The 18372-nt window shown below is 40.6% G+C and overlaps 27 non-coding genes and 1 pseudogene across 27 annotated transcripts; all 28 read right to left on the bottom strand.

Annotated features, from left to right (window-relative positions):
• Positions 1 to 202: 202 nt before the first annotated feature.
• On the bottom strand, positions 203 to 393 carry LOC146725497 (U2 spliceosomal RNA). Its single transcript, XR_014928714.1, has one exon. It is a non-coding gene; the product is annotated as a U2 spliceosomal RNA (small nuclear RNA).
• Positions 394 to 796: 403 nt separating this feature from the next.
• LOC146725496 (U2 spliceosomal RNA) lies at positions 797 to 987 on the bottom strand. The gene has a single exon (XR_014928713.1). It is a non-coding gene; the product is annotated as a U2 spliceosomal RNA (small nuclear RNA).
• A 403-nt stretch (positions 988 to 1390) lies between these two features.
• Positions 1391 to 1581, bottom strand: LOC146725495 (U2 spliceosomal RNA). The gene has a single exon (XR_014928712.1). It is a non-coding gene; the product is annotated as a U2 spliceosomal RNA (small nuclear RNA).
• Positions 1582 to 1984: 403 nt separating this feature from the next.
• On the bottom strand, positions 1985 to 2175 carry LOC146725494 (U2 spliceosomal RNA). The gene has a single exon (XR_014928711.1). It is a non-coding gene; the product is annotated as a U2 spliceosomal RNA (small nuclear RNA).
• A 403-nt stretch (positions 2176 to 2578) lies between these two features.
• LOC146725493 (U2 spliceosomal RNA) lies at positions 2579 to 2769 on the bottom strand. Its single transcript, XR_014928710.1, has one exon. It is a non-coding gene; the product is annotated as a U2 spliceosomal RNA (small nuclear RNA).
• A 403-nt stretch (positions 2770 to 3172) lies between these two features.
• LOC146725492 (U2 spliceosomal RNA) lies at positions 3173 to 3363 on the bottom strand. Its single transcript, XR_014928709.1, has one exon. It is a non-coding gene; the product is annotated as a U2 spliceosomal RNA (small nuclear RNA).
• A 403-nt stretch (positions 3364 to 3766) lies between these two features.
• Positions 3767 to 3957, bottom strand: LOC146725491 (U2 spliceosomal RNA). The gene has a single exon (XR_014928708.1). It is a non-coding gene; the product is annotated as a U2 spliceosomal RNA (small nuclear RNA).
• Positions 3958 to 4360: 403 nt separating this feature from the next.
• Positions 4361 to 4551, bottom strand: LOC146725490 (U2 spliceosomal RNA). The gene has a single exon (XR_014928707.1). It is a non-coding gene; the product is annotated as a U2 spliceosomal RNA (small nuclear RNA).
• A 403-nt stretch (positions 4552 to 4954) lies between these two features.
• On the bottom strand, positions 4955 to 5145 carry LOC146725489 (U2 spliceosomal RNA). Its single transcript, XR_014928706.1, has one exon. It is a non-coding gene; the product is annotated as a U2 spliceosomal RNA (small nuclear RNA).
• Positions 5146 to 5548: 403 nt separating this feature from the next.
• LOC146725488 (U2 spliceosomal RNA) lies at positions 5549 to 5739 on the bottom strand. The gene has a single exon (XR_014928705.1). It is a non-coding gene; the product is annotated as a U2 spliceosomal RNA (small nuclear RNA).
• Positions 5740 to 6142: 403 nt separating this feature from the next.
• Positions 6143 to 6333, bottom strand: LOC146725487 (U2 spliceosomal RNA). The gene has a single exon (XR_014928703.1). It is a non-coding gene; the product is annotated as a U2 spliceosomal RNA (small nuclear RNA).
• A 403-nt stretch (positions 6334 to 6736) lies between these two features.
• Positions 6737 to 6927, bottom strand: LOC146725486 (U2 spliceosomal RNA). The gene has a single exon (XR_014928702.1). It is a non-coding gene; the product is annotated as a U2 spliceosomal RNA (small nuclear RNA).
• A 403-nt stretch (positions 6928 to 7330) lies between these two features.
• Positions 7331 to 7521, bottom strand: LOC146725485 (U2 spliceosomal RNA). The gene has a single exon (XR_014928701.1). It is a non-coding gene; the product is annotated as a U2 spliceosomal RNA (small nuclear RNA).
• A 403-nt stretch (positions 7522 to 7924) lies between these two features.
• LOC146725484 (U2 spliceosomal RNA) lies at positions 7925 to 8115 on the bottom strand. Its single transcript, XR_014928700.1, has one exon. It is a non-coding gene; the product is annotated as a U2 spliceosomal RNA (small nuclear RNA).
• A 403-nt stretch (positions 8116 to 8518) lies between these two features.
• On the bottom strand, positions 8519 to 8709 carry LOC146725483 (U2 spliceosomal RNA). The gene has a single exon (XR_014928699.1). It is a non-coding gene; the product is annotated as a U2 spliceosomal RNA (small nuclear RNA).
• Positions 8710 to 9112: 403 nt separating this feature from the next.
• On the bottom strand, positions 9113 to 9303 carry LOC146725482 (U2 spliceosomal RNA). Its single transcript, XR_014928698.1, has one exon. It is a non-coding gene; the product is annotated as a U2 spliceosomal RNA (small nuclear RNA).
• A 403-nt stretch (positions 9304 to 9706) lies between these two features.
• On the bottom strand, positions 9707 to 9897 carry LOC146725481 (U2 spliceosomal RNA). The gene has a single exon (XR_014928697.1). It is a non-coding gene; the product is annotated as a U2 spliceosomal RNA (small nuclear RNA).
• A 403-nt stretch (positions 9898 to 10300) lies between these two features.
• LOC146725480 (U2 spliceosomal RNA) lies at positions 10301 to 10491 on the bottom strand. Its single transcript, XR_014928696.1, has one exon. It is a non-coding gene; the product is annotated as a U2 spliceosomal RNA (small nuclear RNA).
• A 403-nt stretch (positions 10492 to 10894) lies between these two features.
• On the bottom strand, positions 10895 to 11085 carry LOC146725479 (U2 spliceosomal RNA). The gene has a single exon (XR_014928695.1). It is a non-coding gene; the product is annotated as a U2 spliceosomal RNA (small nuclear RNA).
• Positions 11086 to 11488: 403 nt separating this feature from the next.
• Positions 11489 to 11679, bottom strand: LOC146725478 (U2 spliceosomal RNA). The gene has a single exon (XR_014928741.1). It is a non-coding gene; the product is annotated as a U2 spliceosomal RNA (small nuclear RNA).
• A 403-nt stretch (positions 11680 to 12082) lies between these two features.
• Positions 12083 to 12273, bottom strand: LOC146725477 (U2 spliceosomal RNA). The gene has a single exon (XR_014928694.1). It is a non-coding gene; the product is annotated as a U2 spliceosomal RNA (small nuclear RNA).
• Positions 12274 to 12676: 403 nt separating this feature from the next.
• Positions 12677 to 12867, bottom strand: LOC146725476 (U2 spliceosomal RNA). Its single transcript, XR_014928692.1, has one exon. It is a non-coding gene; the product is annotated as a U2 spliceosomal RNA (small nuclear RNA).
• Positions 12868 to 13270: 403 nt separating this feature from the next.
• On the bottom strand, positions 13271 to 13461 carry LOC146725475 (U2 spliceosomal RNA). The gene has a single exon (XR_014928691.1). It is a non-coding gene; the product is annotated as a U2 spliceosomal RNA (small nuclear RNA).
• A 403-nt stretch (positions 13462 to 13864) lies between these two features.
• On the bottom strand, positions 13865 to 14055 carry LOC146725474 (U2 spliceosomal RNA). The gene has a single exon (XR_014928690.1). It is a non-coding gene; the product is annotated as a U2 spliceosomal RNA (small nuclear RNA).
• A 403-nt stretch (positions 14056 to 14458) lies between these two features.
• On the bottom strand, positions 14459 to 14649 carry LOC146725473 (U2 spliceosomal RNA). Its single transcript, XR_014928689.1, has one exon. It is a non-coding gene; the product is annotated as a U2 spliceosomal RNA (small nuclear RNA).
• Positions 14650 to 15052: 403 nt separating this feature from the next.
• LOC144349765 (U2 spliceosomal RNA) lies at positions 15053 to 15243 on the bottom strand. The gene has a single exon (XR_013420070.2). It is a non-coding gene; the product is annotated as a U2 spliceosomal RNA (small nuclear RNA).
• A 403-nt stretch (positions 15244 to 15646) lies between these two features.
• Positions 15647 to 15837, bottom strand: LOC146725472 (U2 spliceosomal RNA). The gene has a single exon (XR_014928796.1). It is a non-coding gene; the product is annotated as a U2 spliceosomal RNA (small nuclear RNA).
• A 403-nt stretch (positions 15838 to 16240) lies between these two features.
• Positions 16241 to 16442, bottom strand: LOC144360860 (U2 spliceosomal RNA; annotated as a pseudogene).
• Positions 16443 to 18372: the final 1930 nt, after the last annotated feature.

Genomic DNA, 18372 nt, shown 5'->3' with positions numbered 1-18372 from the left:
CAATCGAAGCTAAAGTTAAGCCAAAAATATATATTTATACGTAGCGTCAGGTGACGTAATCGATTATGCAAATTAGGACCGTCCGTCCAGCCGAAGAATAAGGGTTTTAACAAGTTCCATTAGCGCCCACTATCGGGCATTAAAATGGAGAAAACGGGTGACGCAAAGGGTTGATTTGTTTTATTCTGATATTAAATTGTATATGAGGTGGACCATTCCCAGAAATACTGCAATACTGGGTCAATCCGTGGCCAGGACGGAGCAAGCCCCTATTCCATGGCCTGTTTTCAAAAATCAGTTTAATATCGAGTTGCTCAATGAGCAACGTATCAGATATTAAGCTGATAAGAACAGATACTACACATGATCTTAGCCAAAAGGCCGAGAAGCGATAACCAGTAACGGCCATAGCACAGAGGTATATGCAGATATGCAAATAAATGGTCCAGCTCATATACGAACACGAAAATGGTAAATGTTGAAATAACAACCCGGAAATTTCGTATATTGTTTTCATGCCTAATGGCATGTTTGTTGCTATTATTTGTTACAAAGTAACTAGTCGCCTGCATACTATCTCGGCGACTTTTGTGGCAATCGAAGCTAAAGTTAAGCCAAAAATATATATTTATACGTAGCGTCAGGTGACGTAATCGATTATGCAAATTAGGACCGTCCGTCCAGCCGAAGAATAAGGGTTTTAACAAGTTCCATTAGCGCCCACTATCGGGCATTAAAATGGAGAAAACGGGTGACGCAAAGGGTTGATTTGTTTTATTCTGATATTAAATTGTATATGAGGTGGACCATTCCCAGAAATACTGCAATACTGGGTCAATCCGTGGCCAGGACGGAGCAAGCCCCTATTCCATGGCCTGTTTTCAAAAATCAGTTTAATATCGAGTTGCTCAATGAGCAACGTATCAGATATTAAGCTGATAAGAACAGATACTACACATGATCTTAGCCAAAAGGCCGAGAAGCGATAACCAGTAACGGCCATAGCACAGAGGTATATGCAGATATGCAAATAAATGGTCCAGCTCATATACGAACACGAAAATGGTAAATGTTGAAATAACAACCCGGAAATTTCGTATATTGTTTTCATGCCTAATGGCATGTTTGTTGCTATTATTTGTTACAAAGTAACTAGTCGCCTGCATACTATCTCGGCGACTTTTGTGGCAATCGAAGCTAAAGTTAAGCCAAAAATATATATTTATACGTAGCGTCAGGTGACGTAATCGATTATGCAAATTAGGACCGTCCGTCCAGCCGAAGAATAAGGGTTTTAACAAGTACCATTAGCGCCCACTATCGGGCATTAAAATGGAGAAAACGGGTGACGCAAAGGGTTGATTTGTTTTATTCTGATATTAAATTGTATATGAGGTGGACCATTCCCAGAAATACTGCAATACTGGGTCAATCCGTGGCCAGGACGGAGCAAGCCCCTATTCCATGGCCTGTTTTCAAAAATCAGTTTAATATCGAGTTGCTCAATGAGCAACGTATCAGATATTAAGCTGATAAGAACAGATACTACACATGATCTTAGCCAAAAGGCCGAGAAGCGATAACCAGTAACGGCCATAGCACAGAGGTATATGCAGATATGCAAATAAATGGTCCAGCTCATATACGAACACGAAAATGGTAAATGTTGAAATAACAACCCGGAAATTTCGTATATTGTTTTCATGCCTAATGGCATGTTTGTTGCTATTATTTGTTACAAAGTAACTAGTCGCCTGCATACTATCTCGGCGACTTTTGTGGCAATCGAAGCTAAAGTTAAGCCAAAAATATATATTTATACGTAGCGTCAGGTGACGTAATCGATTATGCAAATTAGGACCGTCCGTCCAGCCGAAGAATAAGGGTTTTAACAAGTTCCATTAGCGCCCACTATCGGGCATTAAAATGGAGAAAACGGGTGACGCAAAGGGTTGATTTGTTTTATTCTGATATTAAATTGTATATGAGGTGGACCATTCCCAGAAATACTGCAATACTGGGTCAATCCGTGGCCAGGACGGAGCAAGCCCCTATTCCATGGCCTGTTTTCAAAAATCAGTTTAATATCGAGTTGCTCAATGAGCAACGTATCAGATATTAAGCTGATAAGAACAGATACTACACATGATCTTAGCCAAAAGGCCGAGAAGCGATAACCAGTAACGGCCATAGCACAGAGGTATATGCAGATATGCAAATAAATGGTCCAGCTCATATACGAACACGAAAATGGTAAATGTTGAAATAACAACCCGGAAATTTCGTATATTGTTTTCATGCCTAATGGCATGTTTGTTGCTATTATTTGTTACAAAGTAACTAGTCGCCTGCATACTATCTCGGCGACTTTTGTGGCAATCGAAGCTAAAGTTAAGCCAAAAATATATATTTATACGTAGCGTCAGGTGACGTAATCGATTATGCAAATTAGGACCGTCCGTCCAGCCGAAGAATAAGGGTTTTAACAAGTTCCATTAGCGCCCACTATCGGGCATTAAAATGGAGAAAACGGGTGACGCAAAGGGTTGATTTGTTTTATTCTGATATTAAATTGTATATGAGGTGGACCATTCCCAGAAATACTGCAATACTGGGTCAATCCGTGGCCAGGACGGAGCAAGCCCCTATTCCATGGCCTGTTTTCAAAAATCAGTTTAATATCGAGTTGCTCAATGAGCAACGTATCAGATATTAAGCTGATAAGAACAGATACTACACATGATCTTAGCCAAAAGGCCGAGAAGCGATAACCAGTAACGGCCATAGCACAGAGGTATATGCAGATATGCAAATAAATGGTCCAGCTCATATACGAACACGAAAATGGTAAATGTTGAAATAACAACCCGGAAATTTCGTATATTGTTTTCATGCCTAATGGCATGTTTGTTGCTATTATTTGTTACAAAGTAACTAGTCGCCTGCATACTATCTCGGCGACTTTTGTGGCAATCGAAGCTAAAGTTAAGCCAAAAATATATATTTATACGTAGCGTCAGGTGACGTAATCGATTATGCAAATTAGGACCGTCCGTCCAGCCGAAGAATAAGGGTTTTAACAAGTTCCATTAGCGCCCACTATCGGGCATTAAAATGGAGAAAACGGGTGACGCAAAGGGTTGATTTGTTTTATTCTGATATTAAATTGTATATGAGGTGGACCATTCCCAGAAATACTGCAATACTGGGTCAATCCGTGGCCAGGACGGAGCAAGCCCCTATTCCATGGCCTGTTTTCAAAAATCAGTTTAATATCGAGTTGCTCAATGAGCAACGTATCAGATATTAAGCTGATAAGAACAGATACTACACATGATCTTAGCCAAAAGGCCGAGAAGCGATAACCAGTAACGGCCATAGCACAGAGGTATATGCAGATATGCAAATAAATGGTCCAGCTCATATACGAACACGAAAATGGTAAATGTTGAAATAACAACCCGGAAATTTCGTATATTGTTTTCATGCCTAATGGCATGTTTGTTGCTATTATTTGTTACAAAGTTACTAGTCGCCTGCATACTATCTCGGCGACTTTTGTGGCAATCGAAGCTAAAGTTAAGCCAAAAATATATATTTATACGTAGCGTCAGGTGACGTAATCGATTATGCAAATTAGGACCGTCCGTCCAGCCGAAGAATAAGGGTTTTAACAAGTTCCATTAGCGCCCACTATCGGGCATTAAAATGGAGAAAACGGGTGACGCAAAGGGTTGATTTGTTTTATTCTGATATTAAATTGTATATGAGGTGGACCATTCCCAGAAATACTGCAATACTGGGTCAATCCGTGGCCAGGACGGAGCAAGCCCCTATTCCATGGCCTGTTTTCAAAAATCAGTTTAATATCGAGTTGCTCAATGAGCAACGTATCAGATATTAAGCTGATAAGAACAGATACTACACATGATCTTAGCCAAAAGGCCGAGAAGCGATAACCAGTAACGGCCATAGCACAGAGGTATATGCAGATATGCAAATAAATGGTCCAGCTCATATACGAACACGAAAATGGTAAATGTTGAAATAACAACCCGGAAATTTCGTATATTGTTTTCATGCCTAATGGCATGTTTGTTGCTATTATTTGTTACAAAGTAACTAGTCGCCTGCATACTATCTCGGCGACTTTTGTGGCAATCGAAGCTAAAGTTAAGCCAAAAATATATATTTATACGTAGCGTCAGGTGACGTAATCGATTATGCAAATTAGGACCGTCCGTCCAGCCGAAGAATAAGGGTTTTAACAAGTTCCATTAGCGCCCACTATCGGGCATTAAAATGGAGAAAACGGGTGACGCAAAGGGTTGATTTGTTTTATTCTGATATTAAATTGTATATGAGGTGGACCATTCCCAGAAATACTGCAATACTGGGTCAATCCGTGGCCAGGACGGAGCAAGCCCCTATTCCATGGCCTGTTTTCAAAAATCAGTTTAATATCGAGTTGCTCAATGAGCAACGTATCAGATATTAAGCTGATAAGAACAGATACTACACATGATCTTAGCCAAAAGGCCGAGAAGCGATAACCAGTAACGGCCATAGCACAGAGGTATATGCAGATATGCAAATAAATGGTCCAGCTCATATACGAACACGAAAATGGTAAATGTTGAAATAACAACCCGGAAATTTCGTATATTGTTTTCATGCCTAATGGCATGTTTGTTGCTATTATTTGTTACAAAGTAACTAGTCGCCTGCATACTATCTCGGCGACTTTTGTGGCAATCGAAGCTAAAGTTAAGCCAAAAATATATATTTATACGTAGCGTCAGGTGACGTAATCGATTATGCAAATTAGGACCGTCCGTCCAGCCGAAGAATAAGGGTTTTAACAAGTTCCATTAGCGCCCACTATCGGGCATTAAAATGGAGAAAACGGGTGACGCAAAGGGTTGATTTGTTTTATTCTGATATTAAATTGTATATGAGGTGGACCATTCCCAGAAATACTGCAATACTGGGTCAATCCGTGGCCAGGACGGAGCAAGCCCCTATTCCATGGCCTGTTTTCAAAAATCAGTTTAATATCGAGTTGCTCAATGAGCAACGTATCAGATATTAAGCTGATAAGAACAGATACTACACATGATCTTAGCCAAAAGGCCGAGAAGCGATAACCAGTAACGGCCATAGCACAGAGGTATATGCAGATATGCAAATAAATGGTCCAGCTCATATACGAACACGAAAATGGTAAATGTTGAAATAACAACCCGGAAATTTCGTATATTGTTTTCATGCCTAATGGCATGTTTGTTGCTATTATTTGTTACAAAGTAACTAGTCGCCTGCATACTATCTCGGCGACTTTTGTGGCAATCGAAGCTAAAGTTAAGCCAAAAATATATATTTATACGTAGCGTCAGGTGACGTAATCGATTATGCAAATTAGGACCGTCCGTCCAGCCGAAGAATAAGGGTTTTAACAAGTTCCATTAGCGCCCACTATCGGGCATTAAAATGGAGAAAACGGGTGACGCAAAGGGTTGATTTGTTTTATTCTGATATTAAATTGTATATGAGGTGGACCATTCCCAGAAATACTGCAATACTGGGTCAATCCGTGGCCAGGACGGAGCAAGCCCCTATTCCATGGCCTGTTTTCAAAAATCAGTTTAATATCGAGTTGCTCAATGAGCAACGTATCAGATATTAAGCTGATAAGAACAGATACTACACATGATCTTAGCCAAAAGGCCGAGAAGCGATAACCAGTAACGGCCATAGCACAGAGGTATATGCAGATATGCAAATAAATGGTCCAGCTCATATACGAACACGAAAATGGTAAATGTTGAAATAACAACCCGGAAATTTCGTATATTGTTTTCATGCCTAATGGCATGTTTGTTGCTATTATTTGTTACAAAGTAACTAGTCGCCTGCATACTATCTCGGCGACTTTTGTGGCAATCGAAGCTAAAGTTAAGCCAAAAATATATATTTATACGTAGCGTCAGGTGACGTAATCGATTATGCAAATTAGGACCGTCCGTCCAGCCGAAGAATAAGGGTTTTAACAAGTTCCATTAGCGCCCACTATCGGGCATTAAAATGGAGAAAACGGGTGACGCAAAGGGTTGATTTGTTTTATTCTGATATTAAATTGTATATGAGGTGGACCATTCCCAGAAATACTGCAATACTGGGTCAATCCGTGGCCAGGACGGAGCAAGCCCCTATTCCATGGCCTGTTTTCAAAAATCAGTTTAATATCGAGTTGCTCAATGAGCAACGTATCAGATATTAAGCTGATAAGAACAGATACTACACATGATCTTAGCCAAAAGGCCGAGAAGCGATAACCAGTAACGGCCATAGCACAGAGGTATATGCAGATATGCAAATAAATGGTCCAGCTCATATACGAACACGAAAATGGTAAATGTTGAAATAACAACCCGGAAATTTCGTATATTGTTTTCATGCCTAATGGCATGTTTGTTGCTATTATTTGTTACAAAGTAACTAGTCGCCTGCATACTATCTCGGCGACTTTTGTGGCAATCGAAGCTAAAGTTAAGCCAAAAATATATATTTATACGTAGCGTCAGGTGACGTAATCGATTATGCAAATTAGGACCGTCCGTCCAGCCGAAGAATAAGGGTTTTAACAAGTTCCATTAGCGCCCACTATCGGGCATTAAAATGGAGAAAACGGGTGACGCAAAGGGTTGATTTGTTTTATTCTGATATTAAATTGTATATGAGGTGGACCATTCCCAGAAATACTGCAATACTGGGTCAATCCGTGGCCAGGACGGAGCAAGCCCCTATTCCATGGCCTGTTTTCAAAAATCAGTTTAATATCGAGTTGCTCAATGAGCAACGTATCAGATATTAAGCTGATAAGAACAGATACTACACATGATCTTAGCCAAAAGGCCGAGAAGCGATAACCAGTAACGGCCATAGCACAGAGGTATATGCAGATATGCAAATAAATGGTCCAGCTCATATACGAACACGAAAATGGTAAATGTTGAAATAACAACCCGGAAATTTCGTATATTGTTTTCATGCCTAATGGCATGTTTGTTGCTATTATTTGTTACAAAGTAACTAGTCGCCTGCATACTATCTCGGCGACTTTTGTGGCAATCGAAGCTAAAGTTAAGCCAAAAATATATATTTATACGTAGCGTCAGGTGACGTAATCGATTATGCAAATTAGGACCGTCCGTCCAGCCGAAGAATAAGGGTTTTAACAAGTTCCATTAGCGCCCACTATCGGGCATTAAAATGGAGAAAACGGGTGACGCAAAGGGTTGATTTGTTTTATTCTGATATTAAATTGTATATGAGGTGGACCATTCCCAGAAATACTGCAATACTGGGTCAATCCGTGGCCAGGACGGAGCAAGCCCCTATTCCATGGCCTGTTTTCAAAAATCAGTTTAATATCGAGTTGCTCAATGAGCAACGTATCAGATATTAAGCTGATAAGAACAGATACTACACATGATCTTAGCCAAAAGGCCGAGAAGCGATAACCAGTAACGGCCATAGCACAGAGGTATATGCAGATATGCAAATAAATGGTCCAGCTCATATACGAACACGAAAATGGTAAATGTTGAAATAACAACCCGGAAATTTCGTATATTGTTTTCATGCCTAATGGCATGTTTGTTGCTATTATTTGTTACAAAGTAACTAGTCGCCTGCATACTATCTCGGCGACTTTTGTGGCAATCGAAGCTAAAGTTAAGCCAAAAATATATATTTATACGTAGCGTCAGGTGACGTAATCGATTATGCAAATTAGGACCGTCCGTCCAGCCGAAGAATAAGGGTTTTAACAAGTTCCATTAGCGCCCACTATCGGGCATTAAAATGGAGAAAACAGGTGACGCAAAGGGTTGATTTGTTTTATTCTGATATTAAATTGTATATGAGGTGGACCATTCCCAGAAATACTGCAATACTGGGTCAATCCGTGGCCAGGACGGAGCAAGCCCCTATTCCATGGCCTGTTTTCAAAAATCAGTTTAATATCGAGTTGCTCAATGAGCAACGTATCAGATATTAAGCTGATAAGAACAGATACTACACATGATCTTAGCCAAAAGGCCGAGAAGCGATAACCAGTAACGGCCATAGCACAGAGGTATATGCAGATATGCAAATAAATGGTCCAGCTCATATACGAACACGAAAATGGTAAATGTTGAAATAACAACCCGGAAATTTCGTATATTGTTTTCATGCCTAATGGCATGTTTGTTGCTATTATTTGTTACAAAGTAACTAGTCGCCTGCATACTATCTCGGCGACTTTTGTGGCAATCGAAGCTAAAGTTAAGCCAAAAATATATATTTATACGTAGCGTCAGGTGACGTAATCGATTATGCAAATTAGGACCGTCCGTCCAGCCGAAGAATAAGGGTTTTAACAAGTTCCATTAGCGCCCACTATCGGGCATTAAAATGGAGAAAACGGGTGACGCAAAGGGTTGATTTGTTTTATTCTGATATTAAATTGTATATGAGGTGGACCATTCCCAGAAATACTGCAATACTGGGTCAATCCGTGGCCAGGACGGAGCAAGCCCCTATTCCATGGCCTGTTTTCAAAAATCAGTTTAATATCGAGTTGCTCAATGAGCAACGTATCAGATATTAAGCTGATAAGAACAGATACTACACATGATCTTAGCCAAAAGGCCGAGAAGCGATAACCAGTATCGGCCATAGCACAGAGGTATATGCAGATATGCAAATAAATGGTCCAGCTCATATACGAACACGAAAATGGTAAATGTTGAAATAACAACCCGGAAATTTCGTATATTGTTTTCATGCCTAATGGCATGTTTGTTGCTATTATTTGTTACAAAGTAACTAGTCGCCTGCATACTATCTCGGCGACTTTTGTGGCAATCGAAGCTAAAGTTAAGCCAAAAATATATATTTATACGTAGCGTCAGGTGACGTAATCGATTATGCAAATTAGGACCGTCCGTCCAGCCGAAGAATAAGGGTTTTAACAAGTTCCATTAGCGCCCACTATCGGGCATTAAAATGGAGAAAACGGGTGACGCAAAGGGTTGATTTGTTTTATTCTGATATTAAATTGTATATGAGGTGGACCATTCCCAGAAATACTGCAATACTGGGTCAATCCGTGGCCAGGACGGAGCAAGCCCCTATTCCATGGCCTGTTTTCAAAAATCAGTTTAATATCGAGTTGCTCAATGAGCAACGTATCAGATATTAAGCTGATAAGAACAGATACTACACATGATCTTAGCCAAAAGGCCGAGAAGCGATAACCAGTAACGGCCATAGCACAGAGGTATATGCAGATATGCAAATAAATGGTCCAGCTCATATACGAACACGAAAATGGTAAATGTTGAAATAACAACCCGGAAATTTCGTATATTGTTTTCATGCCTAATGGCATGTTTGTTGCTATTATTTGTTACAAAGTAACTAGTCGCCTGCATACTATCTCGGCGACTTTTGTGGCAATCGAAGCTAAAGTTAAGCCAAAAATATATATTTATACGTGGCGTCAGGTGACGTAATCGATTATGCAAATTAGGACCGTCCGTCCAGCCGAAGAATAAGGGTTTTAACAAGTTCCATTAGCGCCCACTATCGGGCATTAAAATGGAGAAAACGGGTGACGCAAAGGGTTGATTTGTTTTATTCTGATATTAAATTGTATATGAGGTGGACCATTCCCAGAAATACTGCAATACTGGGTCAATCCGTGGCCAGGACGGAGCAAGCCCCTATTCCATGGCCTGTTTTCAAAAATCAGTTTAATATCGAGTTGCTCAATGAGCAACGTATCAGATATTAAGCTGATAAGAACAGATACTACACATGATCTTAGCCAAAAGGCCGAGAAGCGATAACCAGTAACGGCCATAGCACAGAGGTATATGCAGATATGCAAATAAATGGTCCAGCTCATATACGAACACGAAAATGGTAAATGTTGAAATAACAACCCGGAAATTTCGTATATTGTTTTCATGCCTAATGGCATGTTTGTTGCTATTATTTGTTACAAAGTAACTAGTCGCCTGCATACTATCTCGGCGACTTTTGTGGCAATCGAAGCTAAAGTTAAGCCAAAAATATATATTTATACGTAGCGTCAGGTGACGTAATCGATTATGCAAATTAGGACCGTCCGTCCAGCCGAAGAATAAGGGTTTTAACAAGTTCCATTAGCGCCCACTATCGGGCATTAAAATGGAGAAAACGGGTGACGCAAAGGGTTGATTTGTTTTATTCTGATATTAAATTGTATATGAGGTGGACCATTCCCAGAAATACTGCAATACTGGGTCAATCCGTGGCCAGGACGGAGCAAGCCCCTATTCCATGGCCTGTTTTCAAAAATCAGTTTAATATCGAGTTGCTCAATGAGCAACGTATCAGATATTAAGCTGATAAGAACAGATACTACACATGATCTTAGCCAAAAGGCCGAGAAGCGATAACCAGTAACGGCCATAGCACAGAGGTATATGCAGATATGCAAATAAATGGTCCAGCTCATATACGAACACGAAAATGGTAAATGTTGAAATAACAACCCGGAAATTTCGTATATTGTTTTCATGCCTAATGGCATGTTTGTTGCTATTATTTGTTACAAAGTAACTAGTCGCCTGCATACTATCTCGGCGACTTTTGTGGCAATCGAAGCTAAAGTTAAGCCAAAAATATATATTTATACGTAGCGTCAGGTGACGTAATCGATTATGCAAATTAGGACCGTCCGTCCAGCCGAAGAATAAGGGTTTTAACAAGTTCCATTAGCGCCCACTATCGGGCATTAAAATGGAGAAAACGGGTGACGCAAAGGGTTGATTTGTTTTATTCTGATATTAAATTGTATATGAGGTGGACCATTCCCAGAAATACTGCAATACTGGGTCAATCCGTGGCCAGGACGGAGCAAGCCCCTATTCCATGGCCTGTTTTCAAAAATCAGTTTAATATCGAGTTGCTCAATGAGCAACGTATCAGATATTAAGCTGATAAGAACAGATACTACACATGATCTTAGCCAAAAGGCCGAGAAGCGATAACCAGTAACGGCCATAGCACAGAGGTATATGCAGATATGCAAATAAATGGTCCAGCTCATATACGAACACGAAAATGGTAAATGTTGAAATAACAACCCGGAAATTTCGTATATTGTTTTCATGCCTAATGGCATGTTTGTTGCTATTATTTGTTACAAAGTAACTAGTCGCCTGCATACTATCTCGGCGACTTTTGTGGCAATCGAAGCTAAAGTTAAGCCAAAAATATATATTTATACGTAGCGTCAGGTGACGTAATCGATTATGCAAATTAGGACCGTCCGTCCAGCCGAAGAATAAGGGTTTTAACAAGTTCCATTAGCGCCCACTATCGGGCATTAAAATGGAGAAAACGGGTGACGCAAAGGGTTGATTTGTTTTATTCTGATATTAAATTGTATATGAGGTGGACCATTCCCAGAAACACTGCAATACTGGGTCAATCCGTGGCCAGGACGGAGCAAGCCCCTATTCCATGGCCTGTTTTCAAAAATCAGTTTAATATCGAGTTGCTCAATGAGCAACGTATCAGATATTAAGCTGATAAGAACAGATACTACACATGATCTTAGCCAAAAGGCCGAGAAGCGATAACCAGTAACGGCCATAGCACAGAGGTATATGCAGATATGCAAATAAATGGTCCAGCTCATATACGAACACGAAAATGGTAAATGTTGAAATAACAACCCGGAAATTTCGTATATTGTTTTCATGCCTAATGGCATGTTTGTTGCTATTATTTGTTACAAAGTAACTAGTCGCCTGCATACTATCTCGGCGACTTTTGTGGCAATCGAAGCTAAAGTTAAGCCAAAAATATATTTTTATACGTAGCGTCAGGTGACGTAATCGATTATGCAAATTAGGACCGTCCGTCCAGCCGAAGAATAAGGGTTTTAACAAGTTCCATTAGCGCCCACTATCGGGCATTAAAATGGAGAAAACGGGTGACGCAAAGGGTTGATTTGTTTTATTCTGATATTAAATTGTATATGAGGTGGACCATTCCCAGAAATACTGCAATACTGGGTCAATCCGTGGCCAGGACGGAGCAAGCCCCTATTCCATGGCCTGTTTTCAAAAATCAGTTTAATATCGAGTTGCTCAATGAGCAACGTATCAGATATTAAGCTGATAAGAACAGATACTACACATGATCTTAGCCAAAAGGCCGAGAAGCGATAACCAGTAACGGCCATAGCACAGAGGTATATGCAGATATGCAAATAAATGGTCCAGCTCATATACGAACACGAAAATGGTAAATGTTGAAATAACAACCCGGAAATTTCGTATATTGTTTTCATGCCTAATGGCATGTTTGTTGCTATTATTTGTTACAAAGTAACTAGTCGCCTGCATACTATCTCGGCGACTTTTGTGGCAATCGAAGCTAAAGTTAAGCCAAAAATATATATTTATACGTAGCGTCAGGTGACGTAATCGATTATGCAAATTAGGACCGTCCGTCCAGCCGAAGAATAAGGGTTTTAACAAGTTCCATTAGCGCCCACTATCGGGCATTAAAATGGAGAAAACGGGTGACGCAAAGGGTTGATTTGTTTTATTCTGATATTAAATTGTATATGAGGTGGACCATTCCCAGAAATACTGCAATACTGGGTCAATCCGTGGCCAGGACGGAGCAAGCCCCTATTCCATGGCCTGTTTTCAAAAATCAGTTTAATATCGAGTTGCTCAATGAGCAACGTATCAGATATTAAGCTGATAAGAACAGATACTACACATGATCTTAGCCAAAAGGCCGAGAAGCGATAACCAGTAACGGCCATAGCACAGAGGTATATGCAGATATGCAAATAAATGGTCCAGCTCATATACGAACACGAAAATGGTAAATGTTGAAATAACAACCCGGAAATTTCGTATATTGTTTTCATGCCTAATGGCATGTTTGTTGCTATTATTTGTTACAAAGTAACTAGTCGCCTGCATACTATCTCGGCGACTTTTGTGGCAATCGAAGCTAAAGTTAAGCCAAAAATATATATTTATACGTAGCGTCAGGTGACGTAATCGATTATGCAAATTCGGACCGTCCGTCCAGCCGAAGAATAAGGGTTTTAACAAGTTCCATTAGCGCCCACTATCGGGCATTAAAATGGAGAAAACGGGTGACGCAAAGGGTTGATTTGTTTTATTCTGATATTAAATTGTATATGAGGTGGACCATTCCCAGAAATACTGCAATACTGGGTCAATCCGTGGCCAGGACGGAGCAAGCCCCTATTCCATGGCCTGTTTTCAAAAATCAGTTTAATATCGAGTTGCTCAATGAGCAACGTATCAGATATTAAGCTGATAAGAACAGATACTACACATGATCTTAGCCAAAAGGCCGAGAAGCGATAACCAGTAACGGCCATAGCACAGAGGTATATGCAGATATGCAAATAAATGGTCCAGCTCATATACGAACACGAAAATGGTAAATGTTGAAATAACAACCCGGAAATTTCGTATATTGTTTTCATGCCTAATGGCATGTTTGTTGCTATTATTTGTTACAAAGTAACTAGTCGCCTGCATACTATCTCGGCGACTTTTGTGGCAATCGAAGCTAAAGTTAAGCCAAAAATATATATTTATACGTAGCGTCAGGTGACGTAATCGATTATGCAAATTAGGACCGTCCGTCCAGCCGAAGAATAAGGGTTTTAACAAGTTCCATTAGCGCCCACTATCGGGCATTAAAATGGAGAAAACGGGTGACGCAAAGGGTTGATTTGTTTTATTCTGATATTAAATTGTATATGAGGTGGACCATTCCCAGAAATACTGCAATACTGGGTCAATCCGTGGCCAGGACGGAGCAAGCCCCTATTCCATGGCCTGTTTTCAAAAATCAGTTTAATATCGAGTTGCTCAATGAGCAACGTATCAGATATTAAGCTGATAAGAACAGATACTACACATGATCTTAGCCAAAAGGCCGAGAAGCGATAACCAGTAACGGCCATAGCACAGAGGTATATGCAGATATGCAAATAAATGGTCCAGCTCATATACGAACACGAAAATGGTAAATGTTGAAATAACAACCCGGAAATTTCGTATATTGTTTTCATGCCTAATGGCATGTTTGTTGCTATTATTTGTTACAAAGTAACTAGTCGCCTGCATACTATCTCGGCGACTTTTGTGGCAATCGAAGCTAAAGTTAAGCCAAAAATATATATTTATACGTAGCGTCAGGTGACGTAATCGATTATGCAAATTAGGACCGTCCGTCCAGCCGAAGAATAAGGGTTTTAACAAGTTCCATTAGCGCCCACTATCGGGCATTAAAATGGAGAAAACGGGTGACGCAAAGGGTTGATTTGTTTTATTCTGATATTAAATTGTATATGAGGTGGACCATTCCCAGAAATACTGCAATACTGGGTCAATCCGTGGCCAGGACGGAGCAAGCCCCTATTCCATGGCCTGTTTTCAAAAATCAGTTTAATATCGAGTTGCTCAATGAGCAACGTATCAGATATTAAGCTGATAAGAACAGATACTACACATGATCTTAGCCAAAAGGCCGAGAAGCGATAACCAGTAACGGCCATAGCACAGAGGTATATGCAGATATGCAAATAAATGGTCCAGCTCATATACGAACACGAAAATGGTAAATGTTGAAATAACAACCCGGAAATTTCGTATATTGTTTTCATGCCTAATGGCATGTTTGTTGCTATTATTTGTTACAAAGTAACTAGTCGCCTGCATACTATCTCGGCGACTTTTGTGGCAATCGAAGCTAAAGTTAAGCCAAAAATATATATTTATACGTAGCGTCAGGTGACGTAATCGATTATGCAAATTAGGACCGTCCGTCCAGCCGAAGAATAAGGGTTTTAACAAGTTCCATTAGCGCCCACTATCGGGCATTAAAATGGAGAAAACGGGTGACGCAAAGGGTTGATTTGTTTTATTCTGATATTAAATTGTATATGAGGTGGACCATTCCCAGAAATACTGCAATACTGGGTCAATCCGTGGCCAGGACGGAGCAAGCCCCTATTCCATGGCCTGTTTTCAAAAATCAGTTTAATATCGAGTTGCTCAATGAGCAACGTATCAGATATTAAGCTGATAAGAACAGATACTACACATGATCTTAGCCAAAAGGCCGAGAAGCGATAACCAGTAACGGCCATAGCACAGAGGTATATGCAGATATGCAAATAAATGGTCCAGCTCATATACGAACACGAAAATGGTAAATGTTGAAATAACAACCCGGAAATTTCGTATATTGTTTTCATGCCTAATGGCATGTTTGTTGCTATTATTTGTTACAAAGTAACTAGTCGCCTGCATACTATCTCGGCGACTTTTGTGGCAATCGAAGCTAAAGTTAAGCCAAAAATATATATTTATACGTTGCGTCAGGTGACGTAATCGATTATGCAAATTAGGACCGTCCGTCCAGCCGAAGAATAAGGGTTTTAACAAGTTCCATTAGCGCCCACTATCGGGCATTAAAATGGAGAAAACGGGTGACGCAAAGGGTTGATTTGTTTTATTCTGATATTAAATTGTATATGAGGTGGACCATTCCCAGAAATACTGCAATACTGGGTCAATCCGTGGCCAGGACGGAGCAAGCCCCTATTCCATGGCCTGTTTTCAAAAATCAGTTTAATATCGAGTTGCTCAATGAGCAACGTATCAGATATTAAGCTGATAAGAACAGATACTACACATGATCTTAGCCAAAAGGCCGAGAAGCGATAACCAGTAACGGCCATAGCACAGAGGTATATGCAGATATGCAAATAAATGGTCCAGCTCATATACGAACACGAAAATGGTAAATGTTGAAATAACAACCCGGAAATTTCGTATATTGTTTTCATGCCTAATGGCATGTTTGTTGCTATTATTTGTTACAAAGTAACTAGTCGCCTGCATACTATCTCGGCGACTTTTGTGGCAATCGAAGCTAAAGTTAAGCCAAAAATATATATTTATACGTAGCGTCAGGTGACGTAATCGATTATGCAAATTAGGACCGTCCGTCCAGCCGAAGAATAAGGGTTTTAACAAGTTCCATTAGCGCCCACTATCGGGCATTAAAATGGAGAAAACGGGTGACGCAAAGGGTTGATTTGTTTTATTCTGATATTAAATTGTATATGAGGTGGACCATTCCCAGAAATACTGCAATACTGGGTCAATCCGTGGCCAGGACGGAGCAAGCCCCTATTCCATGGCCTGTTTTCAAAAATCAGTTTAATATCGAGTTGCTCAATGAGCAACGTATCAGATATTAAGCTGATAAGAACAGATACTCCTTTTTGGTTTGGGGGTAACATCAATCAACTAAACAAAAAATGTTTCAATCTATATTAAAGGCAATGAGGCGCCCCAAGGCAGGCCGGCCACGCCGGTTCGAAGTTAAAGATGGTGCGATCACCCCTGCCTATCACCAACATCGCAACTAAGGATAAAGGATACAATTTAATATCAGAACAACCGCAATGCAAATCCAGCATCAAATCCATCAAAGAGAGAGAATTCCAATCAATGTCCCCTATAGAATAATAGAAGAATTCTGTGAAACTAAACAAGACTGTTGGACAACTTACAACAAATTGTAATAAATCATACAAGAATTTTAATTTTGCCATGGGAACGGACGGCTAGTACGTTTTTTATACACCAATGGTGGACAAATTCGGAGATCGAGAGTCTGTAGATATCGGCATGAAGACGGGCGCGGATTTCTTTTCTAACGTGTTCAAGGACCTCGTCACAAGAAAGGTAATTGTGATCGAACACGGCTTGACAGCGGGTACGCCATAAAACAAGCTTGGCGGAGTTAAGTACAAAGTTAAGAAGAGAAGTTTGACGCAAATTCATAGTGTTTGAGGTAAGTCCAAATATGATGTCATTTTCATTACAACGTAATAGAGTACCGCTCAATCGCGCTAGAATGGCGTCGACCCAAGCCCACACAAAGCTAGCGTGTTTACAGTGATACAACGCATGCGTAATTGTTTCCCTTGATGTGCATCCTTCCCGTGGACAAGTCGGCGGTTCGCGAATATGACCCCATCGCGCCAGGCGGTCACGTGTTATCAGTACACCGTGTGCCGATTTCCATGCCATTTCCTTCAGAGAATTATCTAGAATGTTATCATGCGTTGAGCGCCAGACTTCTGTCCATAAAATACCCGGATTATGAGACACCACTCGTGGCCAGACCGTCGTGGGGGAAAGAATAAAATATATTTCTTTTGCCGTGAGGGAGCTCCAAGTAATAGATTTGCCTATAGCACAGCTGACTAAACGTTTGATAATAGTGATGAACGCAGAATGCCATGGTGGGATATCGGAGTAGTGGGGAACCATATTAGACCAAAGTTTCGGGAAATGTGATCTAACGTCAGACACAACATAACTCCTCATGAGATCAACACAGGGTTTGGTACTATTGAACAATTGAGAAAAGGGACTAGCTAGCATGGCCTGTGCCTTTATTACAACGTTGGCTAGAGCCAATCCACCCCTGTCCAAGGGAAGGCACAGAACGTCTCTTTTCACAAGCTCTGTTTTACCCTTGCCCCAGAGGAAAGAAAACACGCACTTGTTAATGACATTTGCATAGCCGACTGGCATTGGAAACAACGCAGCGACGTACCAGAAAATTGGTAGCGCCACTGAATTGAGAACCAGAGTTTTGCCAAGGAGAGTAAGCTTTCTACCGGTCCATGAATCAATAACCTTGCGAAATTGCGTGACACGGTCGCGCCAATTTGTTTGCAGTGCATCGTCCCCAACCCATATCCCGTTGACTTGGATGCTATTGCGTGTCCACCTGATGTTGTTAGGTAAGTTACCACGTGTTCGCCACGCTCCCACACACATGCCTTTACATTTGTTCAAATTGAGTTCACTCCCGGTGGCTCGGGAAAATTGAGAGCAATGAGTGAAAATACGCGCGATAGAGATATCATTTGTTACAAGAGCGGTATTATCATCCGCGTATTGCAGCAGTTTTGCACTTTCGCGCTGACCTGGAATACTGAAGCCTTTTATAGCCTCGTCAGTGCGCACAGCTGCTGCAAACGGTTCAGAGAATAACACGTACAGAAGGGGGGACAGTGGACAGCCTTGCCGCACTCCTCTGCTCAATTTAAAAGGGCTAGTAATTGTTCCATTAATGAGAATGGCACTTTCAATGTCAGTATACAAAATACTAATCCACTGGCGCAAATTTGGACCAAAGTTCATTTTCTGCAATACTCTCTGGAGAAATTCCCAG

This window comes from Saccoglossus kowalevskii, unplaced genomic scaffold (assembly GCF_978046115.1).
Source record: "Saccoglossus kowalevskii unplaced genomic scaffold, keSacKowa6.1 SCAFFOLD_159, whole genome shotgun sequence".
In the NCBI taxonomy this organism is placed as follows: Eukaryota; Metazoa; Hemichordata; class Enteropneusta; family Harrimaniidae; genus Saccoglossus; species Saccoglossus kowalevskii.
The sequence above is the reverse complement of the archived record's forward strand: the minus strand, read 5'-3'. Positions and strand labels throughout refer to the sequence as shown.